The sequence below is a fragment of the Pogoniulus pusillus genome, chromosome 2 (assembly GCF_015220805.1).
Source record: "Pogoniulus pusillus isolate bPogPus1 chromosome 2, bPogPus1.pri, whole genome shotgun sequence".
In the NCBI taxonomy this organism is placed as follows: domain Eukaryota; kingdom Metazoa; phylum Chordata; class Aves; order Piciformes; family Lybiidae; genus Pogoniulus; species Pogoniulus pusillus.
Window position 1 is genome coordinate 16,536,040 of NC_087265.1, and position 21,450 is coordinate 16,557,489.

At 40.4% G+C, this 21,450-nt stretch overlaps 1 protein-coding gene across 1 annotated transcript in view; it reads right to left on the bottom strand.

The window, feature by feature from the left end:
* Window positions 1-13,834, bottom strand: part of RALB (RAS like proto-oncogene B) — a 54,922-nt gene extending 41,088 nt beyond the window's left edge. The window contains exon 1 of the mRNA XM_064157515.1: window positions 13,767-13,834. The gene's annotated coding sequence lies outside the window, so the exon portion shown is untranslated. The remainder of the gene's footprint in view (window positions 1-13,766) is intronic.
* Between the last annotated feature and the right edge of the window lie 7,616 nt (window positions 13,835-21,450).

Consider the following 21,450-nt stretch of genomic DNA (forward strand, 5'->3'; position numbering starts at 1 on the left):
CAACTTCCTTAATCATTTTTGTGGCTCTATGCTGGACTCTCTCAAGCAGCTCCCTGTCCTACTTGAACTTGGGGGCCCGAAACTGGACACAATACTCCAGGGCAGAGTAGAGGGGAAGGAGAACCTCCCTCGACCCACTAACCACACCTCTTCTAATACACCCCAGAATGCCATTGGCCTTCCTTGACAGGAGAGCACACTGCTGGCTCATGGCAATCGCTCCACCGACTAGGACTCCAAAGTCCTTCTCCCCTTTGCTGCTCTCCAGCAGGTCAGTCCCAAGCCTATGGGATTGTTCTTTCCTGGGTGCATGACTCTACACTTGCCCCTGTTAACTTCATTCAGTTTCTCCCTGCCCAACTCTCCAGCCTGGCTAGGTCTCTCTGAATGGCAGCACAACTCTCCAGTGTGTCAGACACTCCACTCAGCTTGGTGTCATCAGAAAACTTGCTGACAATGCACTCCATGGCCTTATCCAGGTCATTAATGAATACATTGAATAATATTGGTCCCAGTACTGACCCCTGAGGGACTCCACTAGTTACAGGCCTTCAGATAGATTCTGTCCCATTGACTACAACTCTCTCACTTCTTTCCTTTAACCAGTTCCATATCCACCTCATTACTCAATCATCCAGACCACACCTCCTCAGTTTAGCCATGAGGATGCTGTGGGAGACAGCATCCAATGCTTTATTGAAATCAAGGTAAAGCACATTCACTGCTCTACCATCATGTATCCACCTGGTTATGTCCTCACAGAAGGTTATCAGATTGGTCAAACATGACTTCTCCTTTGTAAAAGGGTTGGCTTTTGATACAGCTGTTGAAGGATACAGGTGAACTACCTGATAATTAGAAAGTCTTTCTTCTCAGAAATAGGCACAAGCCAAAACTAATCTCTTCTGTCAGTTTCCAAAAGCTGTAAGTGTAAAAACAAGTAGGTATGGTTGTCATGCTTTGTCCTTGGTTGCTGCACCTACAGCATATATTTCACCAGCAGCCTTCGTCTCCTCCCTTTTAAAAGTTTGTAATAAAAGGGCTCCTCCCTTTACCATGTTAGTTGGAATGAATCTACAGTGTCACAAAGTAAGACACTGCCTGGATCACAAATCAGGTCACAAATCAGCAATGAAATACTGTTTCTGTATCTCTCAAGATAAATATATTTTCATTTTGACTATGGAAGAAATTAAGGCTTCTTGTGCCTTTTTGGCTAGCTAATGCTGCCCCTGCTAGAAACTTCATTCAGTTGAAAGTCACAACTAATGGGAAGACCAGCCTGTAAAGCTGACCAATTGCCATTTTTTTTCAACACATATTCCTACTTCAATAAGCAAATTTGCAGCAACCAAGCTTACTCTGTCACAGTTTTGGACTGTGGGGAGACCTTTGAGTTTCTTTTAGAAGATGTATGAAAAGATATGTCTGGACATATGAAAAGATACATCCAGACTGGAAAGTGCTGACCAGCTCACAATATCACATTAGATGGCACCATGCCTGTGGCTGCTGCTGGTGTCGTTTTAGATGCACACCATAGAGCTACTTTCCTATTTTTGTTTTGGTTCATATGCACTATTAGCTCCCCAAGACACATGCCTTGTGTCCTAGCATGAAAATATGAGCCAAGTTTTATTCTCATTGACCAATATTAATTCCAGTTCAATTTTCTAGACTTCAAACTTTTGACTATTCATTTGTCAGTGGCCATAATTTGTTGCTCCAAGATGTAACTCATCTGTACTCTCAATTCACCAAAGCAGCCTTCTCCAGCAAGCCAGAGGAACTGCTCCAGTCAGGCAGCTAGGGCCTTCATTCAAATCCTGGGTTTTGAGCATAAGCTTTTCCTCATAAGCTCCTGATGATTTACAAATCTATCATTCTACTTTGCTAGTAGCCTTATTTTAGTTATATATAAAAAGTTTCAGTTCCTGTTCCTACTCTGTTCCATGCAGAAACATTTCATTCTAATTCTGCCAAAATTTTGTCACTTTGGTTGTAATTCCTTGTAATACAAGACTTGTAGCTTCCTGGTCTGAATCCTGATGGTGCTGACAAAGCCTCACAATATCCAAGGTAGATTCATCCTTCCAAGGACAGGAAATGTTCTGCTTTGCTGATTAATATCTGAGCAGAAATAATGTAGACAAAGAGAATGTTAAAAGGGCAAGTTTAGCTAAGAACAAGAAAATTAAGAAAGTAACAGTAAGAGTTAGAAACACAAAGAGGAGAAATACCAGAACTGGCTTGAAAATGCCTGAGATATGGTAGCAATAATAATAATGAAACACAGCTGGAAAATTTAGCATAACATCAACACTCTTCTGAGGTCTTCAAGAAAAGCCTGGATGAGGCACTTAGTGCCGTGGTCTAGTTGACTGGATAGGGCTGGGTGCTAGGTTGGAATGGATGATCTTGGAGGTCTCTTCCAACCTGGTTGATTCTATGATTCTATGATTCTGTGTATGCTTTTCTTTTTTTTGTTGGGTTTTGGGCTTTGTTTGGCTTATTGGGGTTTTACACATTCTAGTTTATTTGACTTGTTATTTAAATTGGTTTGAGTGTAGACTAATTTTAATCTATATTATTTAACAAACTTTTTCCAAGTGTTTTTGCAATTTAATGTTGCTGATAATAACTTGTGGGTGGAGTCATCTTATGAGGATGACAGCTTTAAATCTGTCAATGTGTGTCAATTTGTCTAAATGGTGTAAGACAATAAAATCCACTAATAAACAATTAAAATAAAAGGTGGCTACTAGTGATTTATTCTTGAAAATATTAATATTACCAAAAACTGTCTGTGGAACTGGCAGTTTCTAGACAAGAAACAAAGGACTGCTAGGGCACATGAAATATATGTTAAATTCACAAATGAACAAATGGTATGCAGTAGTTGTGCAGCCAAAAGGGCAGAAGTTCTTAGCTAAGGATTTTAATGGGACATAGCATAAATATTTAAGTCAAGGCATGACATAAAAAGATGAAAACTGAGAAGTGTTCTTGATAAAGGGGGCCAAACAAGAGAGATGAGTCCTTATGTTCCTTCTACAGCTGCTTTGAGCAAATTAGGAAGTCACAGTATAGGAGAGTGAAGCTCAGCGGATGCTTTGCAAATTCATGTACAAAACCATGGCTTCTCTTTCCTAACCAAATCTGAATATCCTTCTTTTTTTAAACAACAGCATGTAAGGGACTTGCTGTGTTAACAGGGACTCTCTAGCTTACTTAGCATGACTAGGCAGGATACTTTCCTTCCTCTAAGCTTGCTAATGACTAGCAGGAATTATTTCCAACTCCCAACTTGTTGCCTCTACAACATCCACTGTCTCTGCTGAGAGGGCATCTTTCCCAGATTCCAGCACAGATATACATATACTACTAAAAAAACACAGGGGTCCAGCCATTTCTGATGAATGTAATAATCTTCTTTCTTCTCATGTGTTATATATAATACATAAATAACTGCCATGTTTTACCTAGTGGTGAGCGTGTTTTATTTGTGAAATACTGATCTGAGAGTGGGGAGGGATTGGAATAGGCTGCCCAGGAAGGTGTTACACTCACCATCGCTGGAGGTGTTCAAGAAGTGTGCAGATGTGGTGCTTCAGGATATAATTAAGTGGTCATGGGAGCTAGATTATGTTTGGACTTGGTGATCTTAAAGGTCTTTTCCAACTTTAATTATTCTATGGTCTATAATGAACTTTAATAATTATTATAGCAACATAATACTTTGGACATACAGACTAATTACAGTTTTGGAAAGTAATGGTGTTGACACCTTTGGGCTTGAAAGATGCTGTATCAACAGATTTGGATATGTTCACAGCTGTAGGGATTTTTTTTTTTTTCAATTTTCAACTCTAGCTGTCCTGTTCCTGTGTTTCACTCTTGTAATAATAGACATCTCCCACTGATGACTCAGAGGAAACAGACTCTCCACCCAGTCTTTCACAGAGTAAAACAAAGCAGTTCCCCAAAAATTTCAGTGTGAAAACCTGCAACTGTAGAGCAAGAATTCAAGGCAATCCCAAATACTAGCATAAAGATGTTATAATATTGCATTTCCTGTAGCTTGTAAGTTCACTTGTTAGAAAAGTACTTGGTTTGAGAACCACTGATTTCTGCACTGTTAAATAGCAGGTGTGCGCTTTTGGGTTGCATTCTCAGCCAATAACACAATGCAGCACAGAGTCAGCATGTGCTGAAGAGCAGACTAGTGTTGTTTAATGTTTGCATAGCCAAAGGTAATGGAAATCAATCTATTAGGTGCAGCATCACTGACCTACTCTCCCCTTCAGTCTTCTTTGTAACAAGAGCTATGACCATATTCCGTTCCAGTGACTTCAACAGCAATCCAGCAAATCTGGATTTACATTAGGAGGACAGAGTGGAATTGTACTGCTGATCAAGATGAAGCTTATTTGTAATATAAAATTGCTTCTTGATTCCGTGTTGCATAAACTTTTAGACATGTATGATGCCTCAAAGGTGCATAAAGTCAAACACAAAGATTACAATCCACAGTAAGAAATAAGAATGCAATGGAAAGAGCTACTGCCAGGAGGCAAGAGATTTTTTTTCCATGGACTAAGATTTTCCATAGGACATGGATGAGCTTAGTAATTGTAAATCAACATTCAGTCCAGGTTAAGTACTTAGTTTCTTCTGAAGATGCAAATAGCAACGCCTAGTGGATTAGTATAGAAACACTTTATGGAATAAATGAAACCTTGGAAGGATTTAAATGAAGATAGCATTGTGATTTCTTCTAAAGGACTTCTCAGAAAAGAATTTACAGCTGAGAAGAATACCTTGTGCCTTTTCAGCACAGTTGCTTTCTGGAAAACAAGTATTGAAGGCAGATAAGGAAACTTTCATGTAGACTATTCCTATTATCAAAGACCAACTTCACTCCACCCTTCCCTTCTATTTGGCTTCTTACAGAGTGCCTGGAGCCACTCTTTTGTTCCAAGACTACCCTCAGAAAAATCCCCCTGCATTATCAGACATGCTAACAAAAGAAAGAAATGCATACTTCTTCCAAAGAGGAAAAATGTAATTAACTGACATCTCTTAAAATCAGGAGACATACCTGTTTAAGCTTGACTGAAAGTTAATCTGGCTTTTTCCCTTGTAGTGTCACTGGCTGCATGTTCTGAAAGCATAGACACATCCAGTAGCACTTTCTTCAAGCAGAAGTTTCATCTCGATTTCTTAGAGAGTCTCCCTGACGAAGTAATTGTTTCAACTCATATTCAAGTGAGGGCTCTCAGTTTTCATAATTTATACTTAGATTATGGTAAAATTAAGATGATATTTTCATTCTTTCCATTGGCTATTCCCACTAGCAAAAGAGGTTTCTGTCAGCTCGAAGAACAGCAACTTCTTTTCAGTCCCCACCAGCACTACATTTACTGTATTGGAAGAAGATAGGACCCGGAACCTGCTGAGTGTATTCATTTGAATACAAAGCCTTCAGAATTAACCCTTGTGTGCATCTAGAATTCATGCTTACTGAAATGATTTCCATAATTACAAGGAACTCGTAATTCCTGCAGTTGTGCAGGAAAATTGAGTCATGCATCACATGCAGATGAACAAAGGAAAGAGAGACACAATTGTGTCGTAAAAAATACAGTATGAACAATACAAATACAACAAAGGGCTTTGGCATATGTTCCTTCTAGCTGAGTGACAGGCACAGCAACATTAGGTGCATTAACAGGATAGTCAAGTCCCAGAGGCTACACCAGTCACGTCCCAGTTTAAAGACAGGCCTTTGAGATGACAATCAATAGCTACTTTTGACTGTGATTTCATGCCTTGTACCACTAATACATGCACACCTGGACAGTGAAGCAGCCTCTGAAGGTGAGGCTGAGTAGAACAACAGGCTGCAAAGGAAACACTACTGTTCCCTGCTCCCTACTACTCCCTCCCCCTCTTCCCCAAACAAATAGCAAATAAGAATGTAAGTGGTGGAGGAGTGCTGCTGTTCTTATCTGCCCAACAAGGAGATAAGGCAGGCAGGCCATGCAGGCATGTTTTCTTTCACATATTGAAGCACTCACAAACTCATTCAGGTGGAAGGACAGCAACAACTCATTTGTATCAGAGTGCTGTTCTTGCACATCTCTCAGAAGGGTAAGCAAGAAGCATCCTCTCTCCATTAGTTCTATTTGGGATAAGATCATAGAATCATAGGATCATAGAATCAACCAGGTTGGAAGAGACCTCCAAGATCATCCAGTCCAACCTATCCCCCATCCCTAGCCAGTCAACTAGACCACGGCACTAAGTGCCTCATCCAGTCTTTTCTTGAACACTTCCAGGGACAGTGACTCCACCACCTCCCGGGGCAGCCCATTCCAATGCCAATCACTCTCTCTGGGAAGAATTTCCTCCTAACATCCAGCCTAGACCTGCTCTGGCACAACTTGAGACTGTGTCCCCTTATTCTGTTGCTGGTTGCCTGGGAGAAGAGACCAACCCCCACCTGGCTACAACCTCCCTTCAGGTAGTGGTAGACAGCAATGAGGTCACCCCTGAGCCTCCTCTTCTCTAGGCTAAACAACCCCAGTTCCCTCAGCCTCTCCTCATAGGGTTTGTGTTCCAGGCCCCTCACCAGCTTTGTTGCCCTTCTCTGGACATGTTCCAGCACCTCAACATCTCTCTTGAATTGAGGGGCACAGAACTGGACACAGGACTCAAGGTGTGGCCTGACCAGTGTTGAGTACAGGGGAAGAATATCCTCCCTTGTCCTACTGGCCACACTGTTCCTGATGCAACTTGCTCCTTGGAATTTCCATAGAAAAGGTTGTTCAGGACAAGCAAAAGGTCTTGTCCAATTTGGCCAGTGGGCTGCATGTTGAACCATGCTGGTGAAGAATTTTCAAAAGTCATCTATCAGCCTGACTACATCTACTGACTCTTCTGTGAGTTCAGCTTTTGGAATCACCATCTGTATCTGAACATAAAGATTTTTACTCTATCCTCAGTCTTTGTGCAAATTTCTCTTTGCAGTAGGACACTATTCATAACAGACCTACACAAATCCTAGCTCTTTAATCTCAGACACTGGGCAACATTATAAAGGGAATTGTCATCACCCAAAAACTTCACACATAGCTTATGGCTTTTGGAGTCATCAGTTCTTACGAGAAACAGATACCAGTGGGAACAAGCTGAAGAATTGTATTGAAATCATAATCCTCACAACTGTAGTCAGTTTTACTTTGCTTTGGTTAGCTCATTTGTTGTTATGACTGACGATTCTGGAATAGAAACCCACTGGACCAAGTGTAGGATTAGGAATTTAGTTACTTTCCTGTAGCCTTAACCCTAGCTCCTATGTACTGTGGCAATGTGGAGGTAGTCGCATTATCATGAAGGTAAGAGTTCTGTATCAGTACTGAAGTGGGAAAAGGATTTTTTAATTGTGCTGCTACAGTGTAGTTTTTGTAACAAAATGCTGTAACCTAAATGTTTCTATCAGTTGGAAATACACCTTGTGTGTAAAACTGCAAGAGTAGAAGCAATGTTCATCCCTCAAGTTTAAAGATGCCTTTTGAGTAAAACGAGGGTCTTGGCTCAACTGAAACTGAGATAAACAGGACTGAAGGAGGCTGGCATTTAGATCACAGCAGCAACAAAACTAGATGACAAAGCACAAAGAAGAGCTTTAAAATGTCTCTCAGACGGAAAGGTTTGGGAGGGAAAGGAAGTGAGAGGAACAGAGGGTCACTGCTTACTAAGGAGAGGAGATAGGAAACAATGATGCTGTTGTGGCAGTGGAGCTGATGAAGGGCAGAGAAGACACGTTCTGATGTGCATGCCTTCAAAGCACTCATGCAAAGTTTGTGATGTTTTGGCAAAAGATTAGGGCATGGGACAGGGACATGGAGTCCAGGGAATCTGATTTATTAGTATGAATTCTAATGTGTGACGCTTTAGTTTTCCAAGTGAAAAACACTGCCTTGGACAACCTTATCCAAAGGATATCTGTTTTGCATTAGATTTGCCATATGGGTTTCTGAAGAATTAGCTATAAACCTTAAGAGCTGCACTTTAGAAGAACCTCTGGGAAGGGTCTGTCCAAGCTATGTTATCTGGAGAAGTGACTGCTAGACATGGAACAAGCAGACTGTCAGGTCTAACTCTATCCAAGAGATTCTAAGCAGAATATTTCCACCTTAAATACACACCTTTGTGACCCCCATTTGAACAACTGTGCCCAGTCTTTAACCAAATGCGAGAGAGTCCCAAGGGCATGGGACCATAGCAGGGTCTTGGGAAATTAATGGCAAAGAGCCCCACAGGGGGGACTACTTTAAGTTTCTGTTACAGAAACTATCTCCTAGGAAACAGTATTTGTCTACATTAACATTCTTCACCTAGCGCTAGATGTATAGAATGTGCCTAGGTTCACTGCTGTTTAGATTTCCCTCCCTTAGCATTCCCACAGCTTGCCAGAATGTCTGCTTCTGCAGAAACAAAGGTTAATTAAACACATCCGCCCATTAGAGCAAGGAGTGAACATTACAATCTGGCCCAGAGCTACCTTCTTCAGCTGTCAGCACTGAAAGACACTTGGAACCACAAATTAGTCCTCAAGCAAAACTAGTTTCAGCAGAAACTGCATGTTTGATTGAACAGAAAAGTCTTTCCCCATATTTACACCTTCAGCTTGTACTTGCCTCACTCTACCTAGTTCCAGCAAGAAACATTCTAGTGGTGTTTTGCACATTGCATGATCCAAGTTTCTTGGGTCTGTACAGTGCCATGACTAGCACCTAAAAAGGAATGATGGGAAAAATGCACCTTGTCTGCATTTCTAACTCCACCTTTTATAATTAACGTAATTTAAGTTTAATGATATTGGATTTTTTCACTTGTGGCAATCTTTAACTTTGTACCTTTCACTGTGCCTACATAATGGAACTCAGCTCCTTCATTATGCATTTCTTTTCACTTCCCATTTCATTTCCTGGTTCTAATGCATAAGCACCATCTTAGCACAAAATCAAACATACATAATTATACACTCATCATATTAGCTCTTCAGAGGCTGAGCCTCAGTTTTCCACTCAGTCTTATGTGGGGAATGAAGGTAGACAGCATATACCTCTCACAAGCATATGCGGTTGCTGTGCCTATAATCCTCACTGCTGGAAGAACTGACTTGCTTAAAATGTTTGGGGTTTGGGGGTTTTTTTCCATGCTGAATCAACAGAACAAGGCTGTGATAAATCTATTCAAGAGCAGTGACTAGGAGTATGATTACTAAGGTAGGCAAGATGCACAGAAGGTTTCACTGAAAAACAGGACCTTCATTAAAGCTAATTATGTAAAATACCATGATGTCTACTTAATCATAAAGGCTGTCTTGTTTTATATTCCCTTTAGTAATACATGAAGAAAGTACATCTCTCTCTACATCCAACATTCTGCATTCAAGGCCTATATTTTTTGAGAGTTCTTCTTAAATGTGATACTGTATTATGCATCATCCATTCTCTTTCAGATTATGCACAATCAATTTCTGGTTTTCTCAAGCTGATTAATTCTTCTTACCTATTGGCTTAACTGTTGCTGAAAAGTGGGATCTTTACCCACAAATAAATAGTATGTGCATGTATTTTAGCTAGTTGTTGTCAGACACACAGACCACAGTCTTTCTTTTCTCAAGAGAACACCTAGGCATAATATAATTTCAAACTTGATTTTGGTTTCCCCACCCCCCAAAAGAATTATCTAATGTTTGAATAAAACTTTCATCTCCTAAAACATTATTACCGTTACATTTGATGGGTTAATGACAGGAACTATGGATAAAAGGAGACACGAGTGAAGAGCCACAGAAAAAATTTCAATTGTTTCCATTGTTATGATTCTATTTCCATTGTTCCATAGAATTCTGTGATTCTATGAATAATTTCAATTGTTTCCTTAGGTTTGCTTTCAAGGTCTCTGGAAGACACAGAATCATAGAATCAAACAGGTTGGAAGAGACCTCCAAGATCATCCAGTCCAATCTGTCACCCAGCCCTATTCAGTTAACTAGACCATGGCACTAAGTGCCTCATCCAGTCTTTTCTTTAACACCTCCAGGGATGGTGACTCCACCACCTCCTTGGGCAGCCCATTCCAATAGCAAATCACTCTCTCTGGGAAGAACTTCCTCCTAACATCCAGCCTATACTTCCCCTGGCACAACTTGAGACTGTGTGCACTTTGTAGTGGACATCTTGTGCCTGGTTTTCAAAAACCCCTTTGAGAGGCATCATCTCTAGCCCTGATAGATGGATGAAGACACAGTGCCTCTGACAGAAACTGGAAGTGAAGTCAGAGCAATACTCTGACCAATGCTGGACAGCTGATCATAGAATCAGAATCAACCAGGTTGGAAGAGCCTCCAAGATCATCCAGTCCAACCTATCCCTCAGCCCTAACCAATCAACTAGACCATGGCACTCAGTGCCTCATCCAGTCTTTTCTTGAAGACCCCCAGGTACGGTGCCTCCACCACCTCCCTGGGCAGCCCATTCCAATGGGAAATCACTCTCTCTGTGAAGAATTTCTTCCTAATATCCAGCCTATACCTACCCTGGCACAACTTGAGACTGTGTCCCCTTGTTCTATTGCTGGTTGCCTGGGAGAAGAGGCCACCCCCCACCTGGCTACAATGCCCCTTCAGATCACTGATGACAGAGCCCTAGTGGTGAATGGAAAATAGCTCCTTGTTACCATTTCAAGAAGACAAACTCAAAAGGAAAACAAAATAGTAAATTACAAGTATTGATCCCACAGAGGAAATAGAAGACTACTTGGAACATCTTTTCATGGCTTGTTGTCTGAAACCTTCTGTCTGGCCTTCAATTCGGTAGGCAAGATGTGACTCCCTTCTTTACAAGCGCAATAGGTTTGACTACATCTGAGGGGGTTTTTTATATATACAGCATGCCAAAGCTTACTGGCTGATTTCACCATCTCAGACCTTTATTTCCATTCAGTGATGAAGCAGTTGAATTTTTAAGGTATTTTATTGTTAAATTGCAATTAAGTTGGGAGGCTGCTTGCACAGCAATGCCCTATTCATTACATATAGCAAAAATAGTTATGAAAATCTTGGAGCTGGCCACAGCCTTGCTCTTGACATGCACACCCCAAAGATACGAAAGCGTTGTGTAAAGCTGTGTAACAGGCAGCTATGTCTACACTCAGGTTAAATAGGGAGCAAGCCATGGTAATATTATTTCTGTATTCTCTCTCCTGAGCCTTTTTCAGTCTCATGCCTATGTACATATTTTTCTGGGCCATTTAGTCTTTCCTATTCTGAAGAACACTATCAAACAAGTAAGATAGTGAGGACTGGAAAAAATTATATATGCCCTATCAGCATAAACAAATATGTATAGAATCACAGAATCATAGAATCAACCAGGTTGGAAGAGACCTCCAAGATCATCTAGTCCAACCTATCACCCTGCCCTATCCAATCAACTAGACCATGGCACTAAGTGCCTCAGCCAGTCTTTTCTTGAAGACCCCCAGGGACAGTGCCTCCACCACCTCCCTGGGCAGCCCATGCCAATAGGAAATCACTCTCTTTGTGAAGAACTTCTTCCTAATATCCAGCCTATACCTACCCTGGCACAACTTGAGACTGTGTCCCCTTGTTCTATTGCTGGTTGCCTGGGAGAAGAGGCCAACCCCCACCTGGCTACAATGCCCTTTCAGGTAGTTGTAGACAGTAATAAGATCACTCCTGAGCCTCCTCTATGTAGACTACAGAAAAGCTATACAGCTGCTGTAGCATACCATTCACCTGAAAACAGGTACTACTCATTTAAATATGTTTTCAAGGATCTCACCTCTTTATATACCAGTTTATTCTGACACAGCATTCAGTTCAGAGCTGCACTTGTAAGAAGGCATTTCTTAAGATGCAATTGCTCTTTTGTGCTTCAGGCTACATTTTCATTTAGTCATGACAGTGTAAGCAGCAGTCCATCTTTTGCTTTCTGTGGGGCAATAACTTTACTATGCTCCACTAATTAAGGCCATGGGTGTTATTAAGTGGAATGGCTGTTGAGAAAATGAAAAAGAGCATTGCTACACTGACAGCAAAGAGATTGCTGTAAGGTTTAAGTGCGTTCCTTATTTTATTGTGGCAATCTGCTTGAGTGTGTTTTTGAAGTTCAGGATGACTCTAAACAAAATATATTCAACTGATATCTGAAGCAATATCTCAACAAGAAAGATTAAAAAGTCCTAAGCAAGCAAAACTGTTGCAAGTATTTCATCTGCTTAGATGATTAAAGTGTAATACTCCAACATGAAATTGAGAACAATTGTTTCAGGAGTTCATTCAACTTTAGAGTTAAGACTGGTTCAATGATTAAAATACAGGTCAAGGAAACAGAAGACAGACTCTATTTACAGTGATAGCACTGACTAATGGTGTGATATTACTCAAGTCACTTGCTTAACTGTCTCACTCTCTTTCACACCTGTAAAATGAGGGAATCTACCTCACAAGTTCTTAATGAGATTAATAAATTAAACATTTTATGCATATCTAACATTTCCTGGATGTAAGGGTGGAAAATTTATTATTGAGCACATGTGTAAACAGGAAACAAGAGCAGAGCTAGATAGTTTATGTAAAGGAAACTCACGCCTTTCATCTTTGAATTTCTTAAGCATGACAATGAGATAACTAAATATAGGATCTGTTGGTCACCGGTTCAAGTCAGCTAATTGGTGACATCAAGATTGGAGGCAGTCTGAGCTGCAGTGATCATGTACCAGTGGAGTTCACAATTCTAAGGGATATATGTTAGGCAAAGAGTAAAGTCAGGATCCTGAATTTTGGGAAAGCAAAATTCCAGCTCTTCAAGGAATTAGTCAATGGGACTCCCTGGGAAACAGCCCTTTGGGACAAGGGGACAGAACAGAGCTGTTATCTTTATGGACATTTTCCATAGAGTGCAAGAGCACTTGATCCCCAGGTGTAATAAATCAAACAAGCAAGGCAAGAGACTGGCATGGCTGTGTGCTGGAAGCATAAGCAGTGGAAAATGTTGCCTGTAAACACATGATGACCAGAGCAGACACACAAGCTGGGTGGAGACCTGGTGGTCTATGTTGTCATGGCACATTGGAGAAGAGAGGGACAAGAAAGCCCACCATTCCATTCCTTCACTTACCACCTGTAACACTGCTGATCAAAGGAGTTACACCAAAACCAAGAAATGTTTTGTCCAACTAATGAAGGAACAACTGTTTGACCACCAGGAATGATGGTTTGACCAGAGTCCCACACATGCACTTCGGTAGTGGGTGATCCTGGGGGTTAATAGGTCCTTGTCATCCAGCATTGAAACAATGCCATATGCTCATGCACGGCTGCCTGTCTAGCCACTACAGCAGCTCTTTTTTTTTGCTGTCAGTCTCTGCAGGGAAGGGGCACATTGCCTCACACAGCACATGTACCTTGGCCCTTTCCTACACCTACCCACACTTTTATTCCAATCTCTGCACCCTGAGAGCTTTTGCTGCTATTCCTTTTTTCACCCCACCTGGGTCAGGAATGTCCTTTCTCTTCTCACTGCAGTGATGAATGACAGTGAGTTCTCCTTTCATTTGTATTTGTGTCCCTAACTGCACATATATAGATCACATAGAGAAGTGATCTTCCTTCAATGCAACATTACAAGCAAGAGAGATAGTTTGCTTTCTCAGCTGATACTCACTGTGCTCAAAGGGTTGTCTGTCCTGCAACGGCAATTTCTTCAGTAGTGTGAATAAGGCAGGCAGACGATGGCAGAAGCAGCTCCACTGAAGTATTATGAACAATTCACATGATGACTGTAGCTGGGCTCCTCCTAGTGCCTAGGAAAGAGGCAAGAAAAAGGAAGGGCTCAGGATATGATATCATGCACGTATTCTAAAAACAAGGAAACTGTTGTAGATGATTAAATAAATAACAGCTTAAAAATTCCTGAATGGCCAATAATAGAAAATTACTTTTCTGCCTAACCCTCCCTACCATCTCTAGCGAAAAGTTTCAGCAAATGCAAATGACAAATGGAAAACAACACTTATGTCATTACAGCCATGCCATCTCAGATCATTGCTTGGCATTGTCTGTTGTTAGTACCTACATCAGATCTTAAACTTCGAGCTTGTTAGCAAGTCTGTTCAGGAAAATACCCCAGTCCCCAGCGTAACTGGCTCTGCAGCCACAGCTGGGTTTGAGTAAGCAGCAAAGACTCATGTGTATCCACTGCTTGGCAGTTCCTTGATTTGTTTATTGCCTTTTTCAGTGAAAGTAAAGCGTCTTCTAAAGTACCTAAGTGAATTGGGAATCCAGTTAATAATTTCTAAAGCAGTGTCAGCAAATTGGCTTGTAAATCTCATGGAAGGCCAATGTGATTTTGTGCAGATTTGCTAGGTTAGGTTTTACTCCTTAGATCCCTTTGTAATTGCAAGCTTGCTTTAGAGATAATAATCCACTTACAGGGCTACATGATTATAAATAAATTTCACTTATAGCTTAAAAATCTAAATTAATGAACATTTGAAGCAAAGCAGATGTTCTAGTTCAGTACCATCGTTCTTAAATTGGATTTAGCTTTGAAGCTTGCTTTATCTATTTCAGATCCAAAGAAGCACCTTCATGCCTGGAAGTTTACCTGCTCCTTTCTTCCAGCTTTATCAATTGGTCTAATAAATCACTCATTTTTCTCTCAGGTTGTCAGTTCATTTCTATTTCTGTTATAATCCCGTAGAACGCTGTCAGAGGAAAATTTAACAGAGTCTTCAAGCACACAACTTTTTAATGTCATGTTTTAATTGCTAGTTTCGGATTTCTTTTTGTGTATGTGTGTGTTAAAAATCACCTGGTTGGTTGTGGGGTTTTTTTTGGGTTTTTTTTTTTTTTTGGTTGTTTGTTTTGTGTAATTAATCACAGATTTAACATTATAGAATCAGAATGGTAGGGGTTGGAAGTGACCTCTGGAGATCATCTTGTCCAACACCCCTGCTAAAGCTGAATCATCTAGATCAGGCTGCACAGGAAGGTGTTCAGGCATGTTTTGAAAGTCTCCAGAGGAGGAAATGCCACAACCTCTCTGGGCAGCCTTTTTCAGTGCTCTATCACCCTCTAAGTGAAGTTTCTCTTTAAGTTCAAGTGAAAACTCCTCCACTCCCATTGTCCCTTGCCTTATCACTGGCCACCACTGAAAAGATCGTACCCCCATCCTCATGATGTGACCCTTTAGATATTTATAAGCATTTATAAGATTCCCTCTGTCTTCTATTTTCCAGGCTATCTAACCCCAAGTCTCTCATCCTGTAAGAGAGATACTCCAGTCCCTTATCATCCTTATGGCCCTCTGTTGAACTGGGGAGCCCAGAACAGGCCACCCATGAGTGATATATTATAGTTTACCATCAGATTCAAGCTCCTGAATTGGCTTTTGGTTTCATAGCTTGGGTTTGGGGGAATTTTATCATACTAAAATAGCTTAGTGATTGGGCATTTAACATATTTGTCAGTACCCTTCTACTGAGATGTGCAACAGGGTGTTGCTCTTGCAGTTCTATTGTTTAAAAAGAAATCTCTTGCTGCCAGATTTCTTGTTCTGTTTGTGCTCTTTGTTCCTGAGCTTTCAATTTCAGGAACTTGTTCCATTTTAGAGGATAGCGGGAGAACAGTATTTTAGAATATTATATTTGTTAAACAGATCATGGTATTATCAATGCTTGTTTGTCCAGTAGTGATGAGTCTCCCAAATGAACCAGAAACAGCAGTAAAATTTAGCTGGAATGCGGAACAATTTTCTTGATAAAAACTCTAAGGACTTTTTAAAACTACTTGTACCTCTCAAATCAAGGATCTTTAGTTGTTCCATGTAGTAAATGGTAGTGAATTCTCAAACTGGGCAAACATAAATTGTTTGTGAGGTTGAGGAGTGTGAACTAAGATCATTAAACCTTCTCAAAAAATGGGATACAGTTTACATTTCTGTTACTATTTCTCTGTTTTCACCTTGAATTTTAGTCGTACTATAAAATGTACGTAGGTAGATTTGAGATGTCCTACAACAGCACAGACTTATGACAGCTCTTGGACATTTCATGTATACACACACTGGAACACAAACCACACTCTTAAATGTTCAGAGGGTGAGAAAGCTGGCACTGCTGCCTGCTGTGAAGGGAGACAAGGTACCTCTGATCTGTTCTCATCCTCTCTGTCCCCCTCAAGAAAGTTACTCTACAGCACACATCTGATTGTAGCACCTGAGCCATTGCTCAGCCCAAAGCTCTGAGAAGGTGCTCATGCTTGCATCATGCTCCTAATCGGAATCTGCAGGAACTAAAGCAAATGGTACCTTGGAATGCTCCAGCTGAGGATATTCTAAAGATAACACACACCTTAGCAGCCGGGCTTTGAGTCCAGACAGATAAAGCAAGCCTAAACTAATCACAGATATGTTGGGTTGATTCTCTTCTTGGTTCCCTACTGAATTTAACATCCATCTGACTTCATCCTGAATTACTTTAGTACAAGCAAGACGAAAAGTAGACTAATTGAGCACAGCTCTGGTTTGGTTTGTTGTATTCCTGTTTTTCTTCTTGCCAGAAAGTTATCTTTCTCTTTTATTCCTGTGTGTTTTTCCTATTTTACTTCAACCTTTCTTTAGAATTACAGAATTGTGACATAATTTTAATCAGAAGGAATTACCAGATATTGTCTCATCCTTTAAGTGCTCAAACCGGAGCTATCTTCAGTTAGGTCAAGTTGCTTAGGTGTGGTGGTATGAATATTTCCAAGGGTGGACATTCCAGTCTCACTGGGCATCCTTTATAAGGGTTTCACCACTCTCACTGTTAAGTCCATATGAAATGTAACTCTATGCATATGTAAGGCTGGGATGTTTCCTATGTTAACATACAGCATCTGGCAGTAATTCTGGGTGGGGGAGTAATTCAGAGTTTGGTAAAGAGGTGAGAAGGAACTATAATATGGAGCAATGAGAAAAATCCAACTTCTGAGTTTTACAGAAGGCAGTAGGAGAGACAGTGGTGAGCATGAGTAAAAGGGATCATGACAGGGAGGGAGAAAAGAAAGGGCTGTTTCACAAGTCATGCAAGGTTTTGTGGTAACTTGGATGATGAGAAGGCAGCAGGGCCATAACTAAAATGACACCTCCAGATTTGTGTACCTCTTACATCCCTAAAGAAATAATTTTGCTTTCTTAGGTTCCCTGTGCAATTTCGTTTAGACAGTACACTTTGCATTTAAGACAACTGAGGTATTTTAGTTGGCTACTGTTCTGTTCCAGAGAAAGGTTTTTTTTTTTGTTGGGTTTTTTTTGTTTGTTTGTTTGTTTTTTGGTGGTTTTTTTTAGAAAGAGGTATATATCCTGCAGCATGCAAATATAGAAAAGAGTTTATTTACAGATAACCCCAGGTTTGATCACTATTCATTTTCTCAGAGACCTTTGGACTAAAAGATACTACGTAAATATATGGCAATAGCAAAGAGCTGGAGCAGTAATGAGAAATTTTAGCAGTGAGTACTATGAAGTATGAATAATCTTCCAACAGAAAAAGAAAATGAAGAATTCTTTTCCTTTGGTGATTACTTAAGTGCTTAGGAAAAGCCAGTATGATTCTGAAAATTTCTCTCAGGTGTCCAAGAGCAACACTAGCAACAACTGTGAATTGCAGGAGCAGAAAACAAAGAGGAATATGGATGTGAGAAAGGAGGGAAAAGGTCTTTAATAAGGGTGAGATAAATTTGTGTTTCTAAGAACTAAAATCTAGGGGATTTAGAATAGGAGATCACATTTAGTTACATGTTAACTGGTGAGTCCTTACAATACCATTATGAAGTAGGGAAGGATTATGGCTTGTTTTGCCAGATGAAGAAACATGAACAGAAAAGGCTAAGTTCTTACCAGAATCCTTGCCATCTTCTTTCAAAGCAATTTCTAAAGAAGATCTTTCTCTGCAGAAAGCTTGAAGTTACAGACATTTCTCCAAGTTTCCCACTGTTACTGTGGGAGATGGTCATAGGTCTTTAAGCTACTAGCCTGGCCTCTTTTAGAGCTCTTACTGGATTACAATCTGAACAGATAGCAAGCAGAAACATCTTTTTCTGTATGATGACTCACCTTGCCAGAGGAAGATTAGTCAATGGAAATTTCTGTCTGTCTGTACTGGTTAATAAGTATGTACTAAATTTTTTTTTTGCAGTTGGCACTCCAACATCAACAGAAGTATGAGCAGAGGAGTCCTAGGCTGATTTCCAGCATGTAACAGATCTTACACATAAATGATGTCAGGTGCTGAATCTCGTCTCTCTCGTGTACCCTTTCCACTCACAATCTGTGCAAGGCATACTCCAGCCTTTCCTCAGCACTGCCTCATGTTGGTTGCTCAATTTTAGTTATTTCAGGAGAGGTCAAGCACTGTGCCTGGTCTGAAGAGTGTAATACACTAACATAATCCTTCTGGACTTTCTGTATGGACTGGAAAAAGACAAAATAGCAACTCTAGTACAAATACAGGTTCACAATAGAAAACAGCTCATAATTTGATTTTTGTGTCTCTAGTGGGCATCTCATATTTAGAATAAAAGCTATTGGGATGTCATGATAGGAGAAGAACAAAAGAAAGGGAGGAAAACATGACTCAGAGTGTGTTACTTGTTAAAGAAACCCATGATTTAAGTAATGAAATGGGGAACACATTGCAGAGAAAGTTCTGCATTCAATTACTCTTCACAGCTAGTCTTAATCATTGTAAGTTAACAGTTATAACCAAGCCTAATTAATTACATCCTGGATTATCATGCATAAATGTATTCATCTGAGGTAAGGAAAAAAAAAATGACAGGGCTGTGTTGTGTGATTTGTTCCTGTTTCTTAACCGTCTGCCCTGTACTGCAGCTTCTCCTCATGAAAGAGGTTGTTATGTCCTCCTGAGAACTGCTAGCAAATACATTTTAACTTGTGTACATTTCAAAGTCAGCTTAGCTTTTCACCAGAACATAGGAACACACAGAAACATCGACTCCTAGCTAAAATAACTTCATCTTTTCACACAGCATTTCAGCTACTGGGAAAGTCTTTAATTTAGTCTCTATTTCCATGGATAGTCTACTTTGCACAACAGCGTACCTTTTGTGAGCAGTGACACCTTCATTTGCTATGTTTTGTTGAACCACTAGATGTCCCTCGGTCCTACATAAATCTCCAGATCCACGATTAATCAGTGGGACCACGTTGGAACTCAAGCAGCGTATTTGCATTCACAGCGTGCGGAGGGCTTCTGGCCCTTTGAATCGCACCACTGAGTGCGATCTGTAAATCTTGGCAATGGGAAATACTGATGTGCCAAAGCAATAACAAATGTAACTGTTTGGGGAAAAGGGTATATATGGCAAATGCAAAAATCAGGTGAGGCTGAAGGGAGCAGATGAAGTTGGCACTGAGCAAAATAGGCTACAAACCCACGGACCACAGAGTAAACAGGGTCATTCAGTTCCAAACTATTCACTGACAGCAGCATTCTCCACGTACGTATAACATTACTAACTTTTTTGGCCATTGCTGAAGTAAAATGGCACAGTCTTTCTTGGCAGTCAAACCACATCTTCTTTACTTGAAGCACACATTTGACTGCAGTCCAGTTGGGATATGGGTGGACCATCCCACAGCATGGGTATGGGTAATTACAGACTAGCTAGGGAATGATGAGTATCACACTGTGAATTCTGGGCAGTGTAAACCACACACTACACCAATAAAGACTTATGCTGGTGATGGTGAAAGCAAAGTCAAACACTGCTCTGAAGGAAGCAAAACGCTTTGCCAAGTAAATAGTGTCAGGAAGCTGCTTGAAACTGCCTGCACACTGTACAACTCCCTTTTCCCTTCCTGCATCCTATCTCTCTTTAGCAAGTTTCCTCTATGCGCACAGACTTGACCCCCATTAGTTAATTTATACCATCAGCACTTTACAAGACCATGCCACAGAAAGTGCTGCATCTCTAATTCTGTTTTGGAAGCTCTTCCTCAGATTAGGATTCACTTCCTCAGTAGTTTAAATTCGTGGACTGGAAAGAGAAAGGTCACATCTGAAGAAAAAAAAATAAAAGGAGAGGAACTCTTCCTCCAGATTAGTTTTGTATTTTAGGTCACACGACTGGTGGCAAATTATATCTGTATAAGAAACAGGACGCCAGTGGCCTTTTGGCCTTTTTGTGTCACCAAAATGTTCATAGCAAAGGGTCACAGCATGTCTTTTCCCTGTTGTTTTTGAAACTGATCCTGAAAAACAAAGGTGCAGCCATTTTTCAGTGAGGTTAGATACAGAGGGTTCTGTCACTGTTGTATTGCTAGTCTCCTAATTTTAATGTCACAGAGATACACATTTTCATTGCTAATTAAATACCAGATCATGGTGCATGCTGTCACTGTTAGTTATGCTTTTAATGCCCAGTGATTTCAGGAGAAGCATAAGCATCTAAATGCCTTTATGAGTCCTTGTTCTGTTCTTGACATATAAGGAGGATAGTATGCAGTTTTCAAGAATATGTTTGCTTGTTGAAGGCATTATCAAAGGCACAGAGAGCCAGGAATGGAAGAACTAAAATCCTTGCAGTATGTTTATGGTCTTGTCTGCTTGAGGCCTTTGAAATGATCCTTCCTCCCAGCTGTCCTCAGATTGACTCCACTGGAGTACAGACAGTGTATACAATGCATTGACCATTTCTGCCTCTTCAATTACTGCACTATGTAGGGCTGCTTAGATGATAGTTAACAACAATCTTGTAGTTAATACACTGTATACTGGTGACTGGCTTCCACTACACCATCTATCAGTGATAAGAGAGAGGATAAAATTCAAAGCCCAGTGACCAACAATGTGAGATTTTCATTGTTTTCACTGGAATTCATATCAGACTGTTATTTCCAATGATGAAAGATAAACCATTTGGGGGGCTAATAAATCTTACAGTGCCATATAATCCCTGGTGGTTTTCTAATGCTTAATAGCTCTGCTCTCACCAGTTATCTAACAAACTCTGAAGCTAAATGTTTTGGGGTTTTTTATCACAGACTAACAAGTACATTACAGAGAACGTCCTTTCCCCTCCTGCTTATTCTTGTTGTTGGCCACTCTTTTAATAAGAAACTGAGGACAGAATGACCTATTGGACCAATTTTGCCCCACAGCATAGCTGACAGGAGAATGACTGCCTCAGCTCAGGGCTCCAGGAATGGAAAAACAGATGTTTCTTGGCTACATTTAACAGATGTTGTTCCAGATTGAAACAACATTTTAAAATGCAGATCCCAAGAGTTTATGTATTTCCAAATTATTCAAAGAATGGGAACATGGAAATTTCTTGCAAGT